Genomic DNA, 20,466 nt, shown 5'->3' on the forward strand with positions numbered 1-20,466 from the left:
TTGTATCTCTTACAAGTCTCAGTTTCACGTTCACATTCATCAACATTTCTGGTATTATTATTTTTTTATGCATGAAATATTAAAATTTTCTCTTCCCTGTTCACAATCTAATATATTTGTTCACATGAATTTTGCACACCATTTCACAAGATTTATGTATTTTATATATCCCCTTAGCTTTCATATTTATTTTTATTAGGACCTCTGAGGAAGGAGTGTTTTCTGAAACACGGACCGTGTCTGGTCCTTTGGTTATAAGGTGGTATTTTTAACTGCATAAATGAAATATTTGGTATAATAAACATTGCCTGCATCTCATACATAGTTGCTCACATTAGAGAATGACATGGGGACCGTTTACCGTGGTAAACCCTGGGTCACCGCAGTAAATCTGCAGGAATGGAGACATTTGCAACTGGTTTACCGCAGGAATGGGGACAAGCCCTTTTACCACCCCGTGGGAGCAGTGAAAAGTCTTACTCCTGTGGTAAAAAAAATTGTGCCCGTGTCAGACTCATCATCTTCTCCCCAGCTCCTCTTGTGCCTATTTTACCTTCAGGAGCCAGCCATGCCACGATGAAGACAGAAGGAACCTAAAACCAAAGCCTGGGACCAATGTGATTTGAAGAATAAAATTACCAGACAACAAAAAGAAAAAAATAAATTTATTTTATATTTTGTGATTAGAATAGTTCAGATTTGAAATATGTATCCTGCTAGAGCTGGTATTAGACATAACTGGGGACCACAAAGTCCAGGCTGTACTTCTTTAGCTTCCAGCTGGCTTAGGGCTTCTCTCTGACCAGGGGGCAGTTGCCCTAGTTGCACTTCCCTAACATTATTCTTGGCATGTGTGACTAAAGCATTCTGTTAACTTGATTTTCTTTGTAGCATTCTGTAGTAATTTGGTTTGTTCAGTTTTCACAATAGTGAAGGGGATATTTGTGAAAGGGAGGGGAGATGGGTTTTATTGAACCTTGCTCTGTTTTATTTGTGTTTATAAAATGACAATTGTCAGAGGAGAAGCTTCCGCCCACACACGCGTGACTGCAGGGCGGCACAGGCAGGCTTCGCCGGCATCAATTTCTTTTCTAAAGTGCCGCAATGGTAAGGGGGAGGGAGGGAGGGAGATAGATTTGGCCGGGGGTAGGGAGGGAGGGAGGGAAGGGGCCGCACGCGTGCCTTCCCTCCCTTAAGTTTTTTATGTTGCGAAGGTAAGGAGGAGGGAGGGAGATTCTCGGGCCGCTGATGGGCGGTGAGGTGATGAGAGGGAAGGTTGGATGCTGTGGGGACGGGACGGTAAAGGGGACGGCGGGTTCAGGGATGGGGCGGTGAAGGGGACAGATGTTTTCCCCATGTCATTCTCTAATTCACATCATAGGTAGGTGCCTGAAAATTCCTGGCCTACATTTCCAGCGCCTACCTTTGCCGGAGGCATGATTCTGTACCCGACACGAACCCGCGATTGGCAGCAGCTTTTAAGGCAGCTGACGACAATGGCGCCAGTTACAGAATCTGGGCTCTACAGACTACAAGTTCCATGAGAAAGTGCTTTGTGTAGGTGCAAGCATTTATGCCTACTCTCAGTGATGTAGCAAGGAAAGCTAGCACCTGGGTGAATTAAATATGGTGCCTGGCATCCCCCCCATGATGGGGGGGGGGTCTCTTAAATCTACTCCCTCCCTGTTAGGGTTACCAGACATCCGGATTTCCCCAGACATGTCCTCCTTTCTGAGGACATGTCTGGGGGTCCGGACGGCTTTTCAAAAAAGCCTCTAGCAACGAGTGATGTTAGGACGGCATCTGCGCATACGCGGATGCAACGTGGTGGCATCCTGTGCATGCGCCTGTGCATCACATCACACCAGTGCATGCACAGACTCCGTCCCAATGAGCAAACAGGATGAGGGATCGGAACAGGGAGTGATTCAGGTGGATGGGGTGTCGCCAGGCAGAATGGGGCAGGGCTGGAGGGTGGGGCCATGGGTCCGGATTTTCGTTTACAAAAATCTGGTAACCCTACTCTCTGGACCACTTGTGTAGTCTCCGACCTGCTGTTCGCACCAACTCGAGCCGTACTTGAAGAAGGACACGGTACTACTCGAAAGGGTCCAGAGAAGAGCGACTAAAATGGTGAAGGGGCTGGAGGAGTTGTCGTACAGTGAGAGATTAGAGAAACTGGGCCTCTTCTCCCTTGAAAAGAGGAGACAGAGGGGACTTGATTGAAACATTCAAGATAATGAAGGGAATAGACTTAGTAGATAAAGACAGGTTGTTCACCCTCTCCAAGGTAAAGAGGACGAGAGGGCACTCTCTAAAGTTTAAAGGGGATAGATTCCGTACAAACGTAAGGAGGTTCTTCTTCACCCAGAGAGTGGTGGAAAACTGGAACACTCTTCCGGAGGCTGTTATAGGGGAAAACACCCTCCAGGGATTCAAGAGAAAGTTACACAAGTTCCTGCGGAACTGGAACGTACACAGGTAGGGCTAGTCTTGGTTAGGGTGCTGGTCTTTGACATAGGGGCCGCTGTGGGAGCGGACTGCAGGGCACGATAGACCACTGGTCTTACACAGCAGCGGCAATTCTTATGTTCTTCTGTGTAAGTTCTCTGTCCTGCAAACAAGCAGTTACGTAACAGGGAGAGGTCGATGCCAATGTGAGCAGCGGGTAAAGAGTTCCTCATCACTGCTAGTGAAGACTAAAAGACTTTGGGCCGCTTCTATGAAGCAGCGCTAGAGGTTTTTTAGCACGAGCTGGCGCGGTAAATGCTCCGACACTCATAGGATTCCTATGAGACTCAGAGCACTTTCCTCGCTGGCCTATGCTAAAAATCTCTGGCACAGCTTCATTAAAGTGGGGCTTTAAGAGGTATGGAGGAGTGCATTTCAAAGATCCTCCATCGCCAATGGCGTACCTAGCATATGTGACACCTAGGGCCCTTCATTTTTTGACACCCCCCCCATCTGTACGAAAAACATGATTTTTAGTAACAAGCCGCACGTCACACATGAGTACCTAGGAAAAGGCAGCATCTTACATACTGTAGTGAGCAGTACAACATCAATACACCCATTGTAAAACTAAACAAGCCAGACTAGTACAGACAAACCTGCATTCAATCCTAACAAAAAACCATGTCTTTCAAACACACAGAACACATAAAACACCTTCGCCTAGTATGGAATATATAATCATAAACTAACCCCTGCCTCTTTTACAAAACTGTAGTGTGGATTTTTGCCACGGTGGTAACAGCTCTGATGCTTATAAAATTCTGAGCATCAGAGCTGCTACCACCACGGCTGGCGCTAAAAAACGCTCCACAGTTTTGTAAAAGGGGGGATAAAATAGAAATACATAGACAAAGGTTAAATTGAACCAGTAAGAAGCTGGACGCTACATACAGTGCACCACAGAAACAGTGACACGTGTCTCCTAAAGCAATAAATTAATAGAAAATTTTTTTCTACCATTGTCTTCTGTGGTTTCTGCTTTCCTCATCTTCTTTGTAACTCTCTTCCTTCAATCCACTGTCTGCCGTCTCTCTTCCCCTAGATGGCATCTTCTCTCATAGAAACATAGAAAAAAGCAGCAGAAAAGGGCTATAGCCCACCAAGTCTGCCCATTCCAAGTATCCCCTCCCCTGAATTTACTCCCTTAAAGATCCCACGTGAGTATCCCATTTTCTCTTAAAATCCGTCACGCTGCTGGCCTTTATCACCTGGAGTGGGAGTCTGTTCCAATGATCCACTACTCTTTCGGTGAAGAAGTACTTCCTGGAGTCGCCATGAAACTTCCCTCCCCTGATTTTCAGCGGATGCCCTTTGGTGGTCGAGGGTCCCATGAGCCAGAAGATATCATCTTCTGACTTGATGCGTCCCGTGATGTACTTATATGTTTCAATCATATCTCCCCGTTCTCTTCTTTCCTCAAGTGAGTACAGCCGCAATTTTTGTAATCTTTCTTCATACGTGAGATCCTTGAGCCCCAAGACCATCCTGGTGGCCGTTCGCTGAACCGACTCGATCCTCAGCACGTCCTTTCAGTAGTGTGGTCTCCAAAACTGAACACAGTACTCCAAGTGAGGCCTCACCATGGCTCTGTACAATGGCATCATAACTTCAGGTCTCCTGCTGACGAAACCTCTGCAGATACACCCCATCATTTGTCTTGCCCTGGAGGAAGCCTTCTCCACTTGATTGGCAACCTTCATGTCCTCACTAATGATCACCCCTAGGTCGCGTTCCGCCGTGGTCCTAACCAAGGTCTCACCATTTAGTACATAAGTTCTACGCGGGTTTCTCTTACCCAGGTGCATTATCTTGCATTTTTTAGCATTGAAGCCTAGCTGCCAAGTAGTTGACCATTGTTCCAGCAACAGTAGGTCATGTGTCATATTATCAGGTAATAAGCTTTTGCCTACTATGTTGCAAAGTTTGGCGTCGTCGGCGAACAGTGATATCCTTCCTCTAAGTCCTTGCGTCATATCTCTTATGAATAAGTTAAATAGAATCGGGCCCAGGACCGAGCCCTGCGGCACTCCACTGATCACGTCCGATCTCCTTCTATGCCCCTTCCAGAAACTGAATGCCTCCCCCTTCCATCTCTCCTTTCACCCCCATTGGTCTGTCATCTCTCTCCACTCCTTCCCTCTCCCACACCTCTGCTCTGCAATCCCTTTCCCTTTTTTCCCTCATTTTCCTTTTCAATTTATTTTCTGCATCAGTCTAGATTACGTTCTTACTACCCTCTCATCAATGTCCTTTTTTACTGTCTACCTAAAGCTTGCCACCTCTTTCCCTCACCCCTCCAGTGTTTCCCTAACTCAATCCTTTTCTTTCCATCATGTGCCCTCCTTTTATTTATCCCATCCTTCCATCATGTACCCTCTTTCTCCAACACTTCCATCTAGTACCTTCTCCTCTCTCTGTCCACTTCCATCCAGCGACTGCTCCCCTCTTTCCTCCCATTTCCTTCATGCATTTGCTCCCTTATCTCTCCCATCTGCACTTCCATCCAGCATAGGCTCCCCACTACCATCCAATGTCTGCATTTCTCCATCCACCCCTCTTCAATCAGCATCTGCCCCCTTTCTTTCCCTCCAATATCCTTCTCCCTTATGTCTCTCCCCTTTCTCTGTACATCAATTCCATCAGCACCAACCTTCCATACCACCCTGCCCCCTTTCTTTCCCTCCACCACTCTTCAATTCCAGCAGTCCTACTCCTTTCTCTCCCTTCATGCAGCAAGGTGCCACGATGACTGTAGCTGCTGGCTGCCAGTGCACCCCTCTCCGATGTACTTGCTCTGGAGCGGACTCAGCAGCCGCATGCTGGAAGGTCCCGCGATGACTCGTCTGCTCCGGAAAAAGTAAGTTATGTCGAAGGGGGTGGACCTGGCAGACGCAGGGAGTTGTGGCAAAGTCCCGCAATGACTGCATCTGCCGGGTCCACCCCCTCTGACGTAATTTACTTCTGGAGCAGAGCCGGAAGACGAGTCATCGCGGGACCTTCCTGCAAGGCTGCTGACTCTGCTGCAGAAAAAGTAAGTCAGAGGTAACATGACCATTTATTTTTTTCATCAAAAGGGAACATCTATTAATTGACTGTGTATCCTTTCTTTCATTTCTTTCTTTCGGCACTCAGGCCCAACAATTGTCCCTTTCTATTCCCTCTCTCCTTCCTTCTCATGTCCTTACTGCCCCAGTGCCTCCTTCCCATGTCCTTAGTGCCTTCAGTGCCTCCGTCCTGTGTCCTTAGTGCCCCCAGTGCCTCCGTCCTGTGTCCATAGTGCCCCCAGTGCCTCCGTCCTGTGTCCATAGTGCCCCCAGTGCCTCCTTCCCGTGTCCTTAGTGCCCCCAGTGCCTCTGTCCTGTGTCCTTAATGCCCCCAGTGCCTCCTTCTCATGTCCTTAGTGCCCCCATTGCCTCCTTCCTGTGTCCTTAGTGCCCCCAGTGCCCCCGTCCTGTGTCCTTAGTGCCCCAGTGCCTCCTTCCTGTGTCCTTAGTGCCCCCAGTGCCTCCTTCCCATGTCCATAGTGCCCCCAGTGCCTCCTTCCTGTGTATTTAGTGCCCTCAGTGCCTCCGTCCTGTGTCCATGGTGCCCCCTTGTGCCCCCTTCCCGTGTCGTTAGTGCCCCCACTGCCTTCTAGATTTTGTCTACCCCCAAAGCCTGCCTGCCTGCCTACCTATCTCCCTCCCTCCCTGCCGCGCTAAAGCCAGCCAGCTTGCCTGCCTACATCCTTCCCTCCCTGCCACGGAAAAAAAAAGTACCTCTCTCCTTCCTTTCCCCCGGTCCGTGCCACTGCAATCTTACCTCCCCTCTACTGCTGCTAATCACCGACAAGAAGTCTTCTTTATGACGTCAATTCTGACATCAGAGAGGACGTTCCGGGCCAGCCAATCACTGCCTGGCTGGCCCGGAACGTCCTCTCCGACATCAGAATTGACGTCGGAAAGAAGACTTCTTGTCGGCGATTAGCAGCAGCAGCGGGGAGGTAAGATTGCAGCTGCGCGGACCGGTGGAAAGGAAGGACAGGAGGATCCGGACCTGGCAGGAGGATCCGGGTAGTAGGGCAGTAGGACCTGGACCTGTCCGGCTGTGCACCCCCCCTTGGTACGCTACTGCCCATCGCTGAGGGGGGGGAAGAGAGAAATGCTGGCACCCCTTCCAAGATAGCACCCAGGGTGATTTGCCTTCCTGCCCTCTTACTATGCTACTGCCTACTATTGATGTGGCATACGTGGACATATAAATGGCAACTTAAATTAATACCCTAACAGAATCTGTGCGCCCAGAAAGTTCTTCTCCTTTTAAACTCATGCCTCAATAAATTAGTCAGTCTATGAGATGTCGGCCGCAACTGCTGGTTTTGTTACATCAGACTAGCACGGCTGCCTCTTTTAAAGTTCCCCCAGGGTTATAAGAGTCCAGCCTTGGGGTCTGTCGGGTTTCCCCCCCCTCATCCCTTTTTGGGGGGATCTTTTAGTACTCCAAGTTTGCTAGACTATCCATATCGGATATGGTAGATTCTGATGTGAAGAAGAGGTACATGAGGGGGGGGGGGAAGATTGAGTGGAGGGGGTGGGATAAGGGGGATGTTCAGATACTTGTCTAATTTCACTTTTCTATTTTTCTTGTTGTTTCAAGTTTATTAGGATTTTATATACCGCCTATCAAGGTTATCTAAGCGGTTTTACAATCAGGTACTCAAGCATTTTCCCTCTCTGTCCCGGTGGGCTCACAATCTGTCTAAAATACCTGGGGCTATAGAGGATTAAGTGACTTGCCCAGGATCACAAAGAGCAGCGCGGGGTTTGAACCCACAACCCCAGGGTGCTGAGGCTGTAGCTTCAACCACTGTGCCACACACTCTTGCTATTTGCAAAAAATTTTTAAAAATTGTTTGAACATAAAGTTTTATTTAATGTATAGTAGTTGATTGTAAATGGATCCAGAAAAAAGGAGGACAGATTGAGACCTCCGGGTTTTACTTCCATAACTTTCAACGGAAGTAAAGCCCAGATGTCTCAATCTGTCCTCCTTTTCCCGGAGCCATATGGTAACCCTAATTCTACATCCTATTTCATTCAATGCTCTGTTGCCCCACCCCCCACTCTGAGGACCTATCTAACCATTCTGAGTCTTTGGAGAAGGAAGGGTTATGCGAGTGGGGGATCAGGAATGCAAGCTGCTCTTGTATGAACCCTGTTTTGTGTTTAGGACGATGACAGTGTCAGTGTTGAGCAGCTACCAAGGAACACCATATCCCAAATTACACTTTGATTAGAATTTGAAGTGACGGGAGAAAGGTGAGATGTGTGGCTGGGAAAGAACTCAATAAATTGGAAAATGCATGTATGATTTTTATTAATTTTGACAGCAATAATACTGAGTATGGTACTGAGCACCACTGGGGAGAATAAATGCTTCACTTTGGTCCTATGTTTTAATTATCATTCCCCCCTCCCCCCATTTTTTTTGTAATACAAGTTAACTGGAAGGTTCTCTCTTGTTGGGACACTTATATTCATTTGTAATCACAAATGGATGCAAAGAAAACATTGGGGAAACAAGCCTCTAACGCTCTGCTCTTCAATTTTAATTCATTATTACATTTTTCTACATTATCGCTGAACATAATCCTCGCAATTGTTTCTCTCAAGCAAGCACGGGGTAGGGCTGGAGATCTAAGGCATTATACTAAGGTGATGTTTGTTTAGCTGAAATGACACGGTTGCCTATGTAAAAAATATATCTGACAGCAGAGCTCCCGAGTCAGCGCTTTTCTTCATTTTCCCCGCCGCTCAATCCATCCAGCGGGCTGTCACAGTGGGGAAGCAGACAATCTATCAAGGTATCGAGATAGATTCCTCTCACCTGCATGAGTTCTTTAATGAACAGCCAACATGATCTCAGCTGACAAGCAGGAAATGGATGTAATAAAGATTGTTTCTGCATGCTCTTTGCATCTCTGATAAATCACCATGCTGTGCATCAGATACAAGTACCACATGGAAATTTTATTTCATACGGAGAGAAAACCGATAGAAGTAGGGTCGCATCTTTTTTTTTTCTCCATGCTTTTGGAAATTGCCGGATTGCGTGGGAATCCTTATTACTTTCACAGGCTAGCAGCCTATGAGTGGCACCCCAGCTTAAATTAGTTGTTACAGCTCCAGAAAGCTGCCTTTTAAGATCCCCTCTGGCTGTGATATTGAGAATTTTTTTTTTTTTAACACCTAGTAATTTGGGAACAGTTCAAAGGTGACGGCAACAAAAGGGTGTCAGAAGGTAACCTCTGTATTTGCACTTTCAGCCGGCAGCTGAAAGGAAAGTGAGCTCTGCTTATGTCAGTTCCACTTAAAATGTGCAGAAAGTCTCTATCGGGCGGCAGCAAAATAGCAGTCAGATAATTTATGATTTAATTTTATGTGAATCCTGCTTTCAACCTTGCTGGGAACTGAAGGGAGGCGAGTGATAACCAGTTTTGTAGCTCGGGGGGAGGGGGTGAGGATGGTGGCACTCACTGAAGAGTGGTTTGCTGGCTGGCTAACACAAGGCTGGTTGGTTGTATATTGCGTTTTAATGTATTGCTTTGTATTTTATATGAGCTTGGTCAGCTCTGAGCAGTAAAATGAAATCATGGTCAATATTCTAATCAAAGTCTAGAAGCATTCATTATAAAACTGCGGTAGTGGTACATATGGAAATTATTTCTCAGCACTCAGCAGTAGAGCAGGGTTACATTATTTTGCTAGATTAAAGAATATATATCTATATATTTTTTTAATAACATTCCATTTTAATATGAAAGAGTTCCTGGGGTAGGCTTAGAAACATATGATACATGATTATAGCACCAGACATGCACAGTTCCACAGCGGAAAATATGGCCCAAGACAATAGGCATTTCTAGTTGGGGAAATGATTTTTGAAGAGGCAGTAGCCCCAAGTAATGTCTTCCTCCTTTGAAACAAAGTCCCTCCCCCCTTAAAAAGATATTCTCTTAATACATCAGAAAATGGCTGTTGGTCCAACTATTCCCTTCTCTGGCTGGAACCTCTTCCTTTCAGCAAAAAGTTCCCAAACCAACTCCCTCCACAGTTTTCTTCCAGCTGCCCCCCCCCCCCCTTATCCCTTGATGCTCCTTTAACCCTATAGCAACCAGTAGGGTCTTTCTGTCAAGAACAGTGCAAAGAGACACCACGGTTAGCAGGGTTGATGCCATTTTGAGGTATAGTATCAGTCAGGTGGATGCTATTTATTTATTTTAAAAATGTATCTATAGTATTGTCAACCAAACAAAAAGGAAGAAGAATCAACCCTACGTAAAATCAACTGCCAAGAGGAGTAGGGTTAGCCAAATGACCTTCTGAAAAATGTAATGCCAGAGATAGACTAAAGTTATCTATTTAAAAACTGCCTTAAAAGACTTAACACAGGGTCATGTTTTAGCATTCGCTGCCTGCCTCGGGGATCATAATATCTTGTAAATCCCTCAATTGCATGCTTCTTATTCTCTGAGCAAACAAGAGGGATCCATTGATGCCATCACAATGCTGTATTATGCCGATTTATGTCAAATATATACATGTATATATGGATATAGACTGACTCCTATCTGATGAGAAAAACTATAGTCTCAAGAGATTGATCAAATACTATCTTATACACTCAGAGATATGAAACTCTAATGGGGAGTGAGAACCCCCTCCCCCTCACAGGAGTTTACCGTCCAGTCATTGCGTCAAATCATATGATCAATCTCTGAGGCTGAGTGCTAAATTATAACAATATCTTATTTTTATGTTTCTTTTTTGTTATGATTTTTTTCATTAAAAAATGTTCAGATAGCAAAAAAAAATCACAAGTATTAACATGGTCTTCCCTTAGCTTTAAACATAATCTGGATGTCTCAACGTGGCCACGTTTCGGAATCTGCTTCAGGAGACCCGATAAGAAACTTCCAATTAGTAAGAGTAATTAGTAAGAGTGTATAACACTTTCAGTGAAAGGAATTTGCTGTGAGTCTGCGATCTATTCGTTTCGTCGTTAGGCTGATGAATACTTGTAGAGCGACGTTCTACGTTGTACTTTACTGAGCTCCCATTTTTGAGTTGTAGTACCCTGGTTGCTTTAATTGATTGGGTTTATGTCAAATGGCAGAACAACTTTGATTTAAAAAAAAAAAACCCCAGTTGCTCCTGTGTTATCACTATATCATCCTATGTATTTGCAGTGACAATACAGGAGTAACAATTTTTTCATACCAAAGTTGTCCTGCTATGTGACGAAAATCAACATAACACCTCAACATGATAGCATCAATTGATCCATCTTGTTTCCTCAGAGGATTAGAAGTATGCCATGGAGAGATTTACCTGATATTACACCTCTCGAGGCAGACAGCTAACACTGAAACACAACCTCATATCAAGTCTTTTAAGGTGTTTATCAAATAAATGCTCAATTTTGATCTATTTCTGGCATTACATTCTTTCAGAAGGACATTTGTACTACCTTAAAATATGCCATTTTCCTTTAAGACCCTGTAGAAAAAGCAAGTTTTGTCAGAGGAGGCCAGACAGGCCAGAGGAAGCGTTTTGAGGCTGATCTTGGACATCATATGCAAACTGCTACCAGTACTAGCAATCTCAAGAGACAAAGAGCAGGGGTTGTTTAAGTAAATGAAAGTCAGATGCTGAATTAGGAGTTGCATAGGGAGATAGAGCTAAACTAATTGTAGCCCTGGTCTCCTGCCCCACCCGCACTTCCACAGGGTGCAGGGGTTCCAGCCAGCTCTTCGGGGTAGGGGTCACCCCCGCCAGACACTGGGGCTCACCAGCCACTGGGGCTCACAAAAAGATTAGAAATTGATGTACTTGCAATTTAATGATCGAGGTTACAGTCACTCATGGACTCACAGTCCTCTCTTGAGCTTGGGTGTAAGCCATGGCCAAATAAATCCAGTAGACTGGAGGATGGGCACCTCCAGGGTTTCACTCATCCCATTCGAACTCTTCACCATCCATTCAAATAAACGACAGCTCAGTTCAAGGTATGAGTGAACCACAATGGAACTTTATTTGAAGTTGATAAAGAACAGACTTCAAACTATTTACATGCACTTAGTGAAAGGCAGACACTCTGGTTCCATCAGAAGATTTCCCCCGACACTTCCAGTTCCCTTTAGTTTGCACTATTTACAATGTCTTGCCAATTCTCTCCCAAATCGCTCTGAGAGTCTCCCTCGGTCTTGGGCTTTGGTGGGAGAAAGGAACAACCAAAAGCCTCCTCCTCTTATATAACCTTCCCCTCTCTCCTGGGAAAAGGGATCTCCATCTCCTCCCACAAAGCTTTTCTAGCCACAATCAAGATTCAGTGACCTCCTGAAAAATCCTCTACCACTGCTTTTACAGAAGAGGCGTCACATAATCTTTGATTTTTGGATTGCCCTATACCTAAATAGGTTCAAGGCGATAAACAAAACAAGAAAACTCATGAAGAGCATGGGGAACTTTACAGCTGTCATTTGAGCCTATTGTGTAATACACTGTATATTGTAGATTTATATATTTATACACTATAGATTAAGAAAAGGAAGGGGATAAGTGGACCGTCCTTGAAAATAACAGAAAACAATTATGCAGTGCAATAGGTTATGAATACGATTGGTTGTGGACAAGAGATCAATAGTGTGTTAGAATTATCTGAATTTTTGTATAATCAGTATTGACTTTGAAATCATGTTACATTTTCGCTGGTCTGTAAGGACAAGTAGCTTGGTTGTGTGGTTGTTGGATGAGGTTGAGAGGATTGTTGTTGCATGGATGGTCTTGATAGTTCGTGGAAGAGGAATGTTTTCAGTTTTCTGAATTTTAGTTAGGATTCTTTTTTTGTTTATTGATAGACAATTCCAGGTTCTGATATCAACAAATTAAATATATTTTTGAATTTGATTCCTTTTGGTGATGGGAGAATTATCAATGAAGTGTTGGCTAATCTTGAGGATATGAAGTAGAGTTCAAAAAAATGTGCATTAGTGCTTCTGAGGAATTGGTGTGATGTATGTGGAATAAGATGCAAGCAGGGCAGGATTAATTTTTCGAGGGCCTCTAGGCACACGAGTACACTGGGTCCCCGTGCCCTGCCCCACCCCACCATGCGCCCAGGCAAAAACAGGAAGCTGCATCAGAGGGAAGCTTTGGGCAAGCAGCATCGCTTGCAAATTACAGTTCCCGTTGCCTTTCTTACCCGCGTTGCTTGCTTGTCTTACTTTCCGTCAATGAGGGGGGGGGGGGCGCTTTGCCGATCGGGGTGGGGCCCGCGGTGCCAATCGATGCTGAAAGGGTCCATCGCCGTTTGGAAAAAACAATCATCAAGCCCCTCTGACCATTTCGGGCCCTAGGCACGCGCTTACTTGGCCTATAGGTTAATCCTGCCCTGGATGTAAGATATTTTGAATGATATTCTGGAGGTCATAAGTAGCCAATGAAATTTGTGATGATAGGCTGTTAGTGAATCAAATTTCTTTAGCCTGAAGATCAGTCTGATTGCTGTGTTCTAATAAGATGTAATCTATGCAATTGGGTGGTGTTTAGACCTGAATATAGAGAGTTGCAGTAGTCAAGTTGTGATAAGACTAACATTTGAACAAAAATGGCAAAGTGTCATTAAAAAAAGGGTCTGATCAAACGTTGTTGTTTCATGTTGTAAAAGGATTTCTTCCAAAGGTTTGAGATTTGTGGCATGTAAGAAAGAGTGGAGTTGAGGATGATTCCAAGTACTTTGGATGTTTTGTGCACATTGAGAAGCATTTCAGATGGAAGTATCATGGAGCTGGGGACTGTTTGGGCTGTATGAAACCAGAGTAATTTGGTTTTGGTTGTGTTGGAGTTTGTTGTTGGTTGTCAAAGTTAATATTTTGTTTATTCCATTTGAGATTTTCTCTGAGGTATTTGGAGTAGATGGGTCCAGTTGTATAAGTAGGAAGATGTTGTAGGTGATTAGCCGCTCTCTATATTCAAATTTGGTGTTTCCAAGGTTGCTCATGGAAAGGTTGAATAAAATTGGAGACAATAGTGAGCCTTGTAGAACTCCACAGAAAGACTTCCAGGTTTGTCAATAGGCCAATCTAGAATTGTGAAAGATAGCTGTTGGACATGGGAGGGGGAATCAAATTGACATAGAAAGTAGATGCTGTATCAGTTGGGGAGGTTATATGGAGATGTTGGACATGATGAGGACATAAGGAGACACAGAAAAGATATTGGACATTGAAAGAGGAATGGGGAGAACTGAATATGGTAAAAGAAGGAAAGAGTGCAGATGGTGGACATATCAGAGATGGAAATTGAGATATAGGAGATGCTAGACAGAGGGAAGATGTGGGATAAGGGGACATATGAATATGGAGGAGAGATGCTGGACATGAGGGAAGCTTAAGAATATGTTTAACATGGAAGAAAAGAAGATAGAGGTATATATAAAGATGGAGAGGAGATGTTGGACAGTGGAGAGCATTTGGAAACAGGGGAACATAGGGAGACTGAGGGTAAATGCTGGAGATGGAGGGAAGCATAGAGAGGTGGAGGAAAATGTTGGATATGGGGCTTAGGAAAAGGAGTTGCTGGACACTGGGAGGGATAGGGAACGAGTGTGCAGATGCTCAAAATGGGAGGTGGAACTGAGAGACGAGATGTGGGATATAGAGAAGGAATAAAGAGAGATAGAGATGCAAGACATGGGGAGATAAGGAAAGGAGGAGAGCACTAGACAGAGGAAGAACAAGCAAAAGAGGGAAAGAAGATGGAAGAGAGTGAAGTGGGAGATTATGGTTACAGGAGGAGAGAGGGAAAATTTACTGAAAGGTTAGGGAAAAAGAGAGAAGGGAAGAGATTTTAAAAACTGTAAGCAAATGCTGTAAAAAAGAAAGATTGAGATGATGGTAAGGAGTAAGAGTGAAATCTTAGGGGATAGAGAAAGAGTGACAATTAAAAGGAAGCAAATGTAACCAGTTTTAAAAATTTATTATTTTTTAAAACTGATAATTTATTCAGGCTTGAACAGGTCATGGAACACTGAGAGAGTGCCTGTGAGAATTCCAGGAGATAATGTGCATGTGAGCATTCCGAGAATGTGCCAGTTAGGCACGTGCACATTAGTGTGCATGTGCATGGAATCTGTATAAGAGCAGGAGAGAGTTCTGAAGCTCATGGCAGGGAAAATGGAGTGTTTTGATTGGTTGTTTCTATCCATCCATTACTTCTGGCATGAGACAGGAAAGTAAGCAGGTGAAAAGCTGTTTAATTACTTAATTTCAGGTTACTTGCAAAGTTAAATATATTTTTGGTGTTTAAATAACTAAAATGTGGATAATGCATGTATTTTTTTATAAGTATGCATGTAGTTATTTCAGAGTATGCATCTGTATGAGAGATGAATGGCTAATCCATGGACTATTATCCGAACAAGTTCTAAGTAAATTTTGGTTTTCGAAAAGTAGTCAGTTGCAGTATTGAGAAGCAGAAGGCAGTTGGAGACTTATTTATACTTGAAATTTTTATTTTTTTTGGAGATGCTCTTAATAATGTTATGGTTTATATAACCCTTTCCTTTTGTTTTTACCTTTGTTTTTCTACCAACAACTTAAAATGTAACTTTATTCTTTTTCCTCCCGAGTCATGTTTGTAAATATGTAACAATTTTGTTAAATGTCAGCCTTCTTTTATTAATTGTATTAGATTATGTACATCGCTTAGTAATTTTAATAGGCGATCAATCAAATGCACTAATAAACTTGTAAACTTGTAAACTTGAAGCAGATTGTTGCTAGCTGACTGGAGAAGTATGAGGGTTCCTGAAGAGGTTTCTCAATCCTCAGAGTGTGTTAAAAGAGTTTAGGAAATAGTTAAAAGAATGCAGTTTGTTAATGTTTCTGGCTGGGGAAGTCTGAAGAGGTTTGTGACTCCTCAGAGAGTACGAATGTCTGTTTTAAAAGTCAGATTGCTTGAGAAAAAGCATAGAATCTGAATACTAAAGAATAATTTAATGTGTGGTGTTAAAAGTGATTTTATAAGTATCTGAGAAGATAAATAGATAAGATAGAAATACAATTTAAATAACTTTGAGTTAAAGAAAAAATATTTTAGCTGGTTTTTAAAAGGGAATTTGAGAAACTAATTACTTTTGAGCATTTATGGGTGAGATTGGAAAAAATTCCTCTGATTTGAGTTTTTCAAAGGGATTTTCTAGAGTTACAGATAAAATAGAATGCTGCAGGACTGGGGCAGAAGTAAAAATGAGCCGTGCTGGTGAAGATTCTAAAACACTGAGGGCTCCTTTTACTACAATGCCACACGCGCTAGACCCTCACGCCACCATAGAGTTGGCATTAGTTTTAGCCACTGAGCGTGCACTAATTTTCTGCGTGCGCTAAAAACGCTAGCGCAGCTTAGTGAAAGAGGGGGTGAGTAGTGCTGTGCAGTGTTCTAAATGAAGTAGGTTGTTTAAAGTTCTCTTAAAGAGACAGTTTTTTTTTATTAATTTGAGACCGAATGCAAGTGGAAAAAGTGAGCGGCACACTTGTTCCTGGAAAAGTTAAGGAATCGTTTAAATTAAAAGTTATTTTTCTAGAAATAGCTAGCAAACGTAGAAATTCAAAGAACATAAAGATATATCACTGAGGAAGTTAAGGTTTTGCCGTATTGATTTATTTTCAGTCAGGCAGAAGGTACAATAAAGCCATTGCTCCAGAAATTCCAGTTCCAGGTTTTGATCGGAAGTTCTAGTGATTCCAGAAGTACCAGATTTTGGTCCTGAAGTTCCAGCGATTCCAGAAGTTTCAGTTCCTGATTTTGGTCGGAAGTTCGAAAGATTATTCAAGCATTCCCAGTGTCGATGGTGAGCTCCAATGCAAGGAAGCTGCAGTGGGCCTGAAGAAAAAGGTTCTTTTCACTTTATTAATGTGCACACTACTATTGTTATTTTTATTTGGGACACGATAAGAAATTGAATATTTGCCTGCTGAAAGTTTAACGTGAAACCTTGTAAAGAGTACTGGTAGAGAAGTACCAGGCCCACCCCAAAACTTAAACTTTCTTTCTCCTCACTAAAAGGTATCCTCTATGCGGGAAAATCTCCCTTCTTCAGAATTACTAGGCTTTGGAATAACCTTACTACCCCACTGCAGACTCAGGTCTCCTTCCAACTATTCCATAAGCACCTGAAAACCAGTCTTTTCACAAAAACGTAATGTTCTCCTCCCCCCCCCCTATACTCAGTCCACCAACTCAATGTGCTATTCTTTTCCTTTATTAACCTCTTGTAAACCATGCCGAGCTCTATATTCATGGAGAGGATACGGTATATAAACTTAAGGTTTACTTTAGTTTAGCTTAGTTGTTGGGAAAGAAAATAGGAAACAGTTAATAAGTATGTTTTGTGTAATAAAATTGAATTTTTAGGGTCTCTTGTTAAACTCACTTCCTTTCTCCAGAACAATCACTCCAGAGCAATCGTTCCTCTTCATTCTAAAAGAATCCGGTAAAAAATAAATTTATTTGCAAACACGTGACCTGCTGTGAGGATTAGGAGTGCGCAAGCATGGCCTCAGGGGAAATTTGACCTACCACTCTCATCATGGACATAGCAGTCCCTTTGCCTGTTGCAATTGAGGTCCGTGTGAGGCTGATCCTGAGTGTACACCGCAGTGTTCTTGTGCGGCGTGGGAAATAGTTATATAATAATTATTATTGTGAGAGGTGAATAAGATTGATATCGCCCCCCTCCCGCCCCTGCTTGCACAAGCTCAGATGTAAAGATGAATGTAGAAGAGAAAAATAAGGATGACAGGAGGAGGAGGAGGAGAGCACTAAGAAAAAATGCAAAGAAAACATTTTAAGAATTTGTTTTCTCTGTAGCACGTAAACATAATATTAACCCCATTTAAACCCAATAGAAGAGAGATTAGAGTCATAATCATCACTTCCTCTCAGTCTTATTCAAAAGAAAAGTATCTAAATGGTTTGGATCGAAGAACACATAAGAATCAGTTTCCCATGTGACCAGACACTTGCAAGGAAATTTTAAGAAGGAGGTGGCTCCGCCAGCCAAGACTTTGGATCTCAGCTGGAGGAAGGCTTTACGTCAACATTGAGTTTGTCTGGACACATCTGGGAAAAAAGAAATTGTCTGACCATAAAAAAATATTGATTTTTTTTTTTGTGGGGGGGGGGGGGGGGGAAATAAGGTTTCATAATTATCCTTTCTCTTTCCATTGATGACAACATAATTAGCAAAGTAGATCTCTTAATTATAGGTTTCTGAGTATTTTCTAAGAATTTTGAAAGATCTAAACTATCTGGGGAATTAATATTATCAGTTCCTCCCTCCTGTACAGTTTTTCTTGTACCATGTGGAATATAATAGGCATTCACAATCTCTTTATTATTACATTACATTACAGATTTCTATTCCGCCATTACCTTTCGGTTCAAAGCGGATTACAAAAAGAGTTATGGAAGAAGAGTTACAACGTTAGATCAGAGAAGGTTTCCAAGAGAGGGAAAAGTAGGATCTGGGGTTAGGGAGGGAATGGTAAGAGGGGGGGTGGTAAGCTTTATCATGGTATTAAGCTTTATTAAGGGATTTCTTGAAGAGTATAGTTTTTATTTCCTTTCTGAACATCTTGTAGTCTGGGGTTGTTGTCAATAGGTTGGAGACTTGGTTGTCTATCTTCACTGCCTGAGTGGCCAGTAGTCCGTTGTATAGTTTTTTCCGTTTTACTTCTTTGATTGGAGGGTAAGTGAATGGGGTGTGTGTTTTTCTATGCCTGGTAGAGGTGGTTTGGATGAGGCGGTCGTTTAGGTAGGTTGGGCTGTCTCCATTTATAGTTTTAAATAGTATACAGTAGAATTTAAATTGTATTCTTTCCTGGATTGGAAGCCAATGAGAATTGATGAATGCCTCAGTAATGTGATCATGTTTTTTCAATGAATAGATGAGTCTCAGAGCTGTATTCTGAATTGTCTATAGTTGTTTAATCATTATCTAAATCCAATTGTAGTACTTCTTTCAAATATAATTTAAAGAATTCTTTAAGAACATAAGCAATGCCTCTGCTGAGTCAGACCTGAGGTCCATCATGCCCAGCAGTCCGTTCATGCAGCGGCCCATCAGGTCCAGGACCTGTATACTAGCCCTCTATCTATACCCTTCTATCCCCTTTTCCTTCAGAAAATTGTCCAATCTCTTCCTGAACTCCAATACGTACCCTGTCCTATCACTCCCTCTGGAAGCGCGTTCCAGGTGTCCACCACACGTTGGGTGAAGAAGAACTTCCTAGCATTGGTTCTGAATCTGTCCCCTTTTAATTTTTCCGAATGCCCTCTCGCTCTTGAAGTTGTCGAAAGTTTGAAGAATCTGTCCCTCTCCACATTCTCTACGGGGGAGAGGAAATGAGTAACTGGGAAATTCAGTAATCTCAGTTTCGAATGAATCATCAAATTATCTTTTCTGGTACGAGCCTGGGCTAAGTGACATGTTTTAATTTGTGATTCCATTTTCCTCAGAGTTTTCTCTTCCATACTCAACCTAGGGCTCCTTTTACAAAGGTGCGCTAGCATTTTTAGCGCATGCACAAGATTAGCGCACTAGCTGAAAAATTACCACCTGCTTAAAAGGAGGCAGTAGCGGCTAGCGCGTGGGGCACACCTTTGTAAAAGGAGCACCTAGAGTCTTGTTCAGCAAATCTAACTGAAGTAGCCTCAGTAAATTTGCCGAAATTCTGTACGTTATCTTGTAATGTCTTACTTATCTTTACTATAGCCTTCATTATATCCTTTAAAGATACCTCACAACCTTCCAAAGAAGAATCTTCTAGGGGATGATAAGAGAAAGTAACCGGCAGAGGTATCTGAGAGGTCTGAGTCACAGTGGTATGGCAAGGCTGAGATGTTTCAGTCGAGTCTTGTTCTTTCATAGATTCCTGAAGTGAAACTGACCTGGAAATTTCTAAATTTCAAAGATCCAATCTCCCTCCCACAGGTTGTGGGGGGTGGGGTAGGTCCCCCTAATGATAGGGAGGTCTCAGGGAGGGTTGGAGATCTGATTAATATAGGTGGTATAGCTGAAGTCAAATGCTTGTCCATTGGACCTTTATTCTCACTCAAACCAAATTTCCCCTTCAATCCTCTCTTTCTCTTCCCCATCTAGAGCGGAGTAGAGTCCTGCGCTCAACACTCCAAATGTGCCCTGAAGGTGCTCCTAAGGTGTGTTCTCCTTTGGTCATGCCCCTTTGGGCCTTCACCCATGGCCGCATTCTGCAGAGCGGACACCCAGATGTACCGTCCTAGAAAGAACCCTCTGACGTCGTCAGGAAAGAGCCGCCAGGAAAATGCCTGCAGCTCAGAAGGCTCTCACCACGCTCCCGATGGAATGGGTCAGAAGCACCTAACAAACAAACATAGTTGATGCCTAACTTAATCAGTAAATTGGCTTCAGTTATGAGCTTTAAAAAACATAGTAATATAGTAGATGATGGCAGATAAAGACCCGAATGGTCCATCCAGTCTGCCCAACCTGATTCAATTTAATTTTTTTTTTTTAATTTTTCTTCTTAGCTATTTCTGGGCAAGAATCCAAAGCTCTGCCCGATACTGTGTATGGGATACAACTGCTGAAGTTTCCGTCAAAGCTCACTCCAGCCCATCTACACCCTCCCAGCCATTGAAGCCCTCCCCAGCCCATCCTCCACCAAATGGCCATATAGAGACACAGACCGTGCAAGTCTGCCCAGTATTGGCCTTAGTTCTTCAATATTTACTATTATTTTCTGATTTTAGGTCCTATGTTCTTGAAAAAATAAATAATTGGGTGATAGATGATATCTTCTAAAGATTCTACAAAAGTTATATACCTGTTGTATAGCACCTAACTGAGCCTAATTACAAAGTAGGTGTGTTT

Source organism: Geotrypetes seraphini, chromosome 3 (genome assembly GCF_902459505.1).
Source record: "Geotrypetes seraphini chromosome 3, aGeoSer1.1, whole genome shotgun sequence".
Taxonomy (NCBI): Eukaryota; Metazoa; Chordata; class Amphibia; order Gymnophiona; family Dermophiidae; genus Geotrypetes; species Geotrypetes seraphini.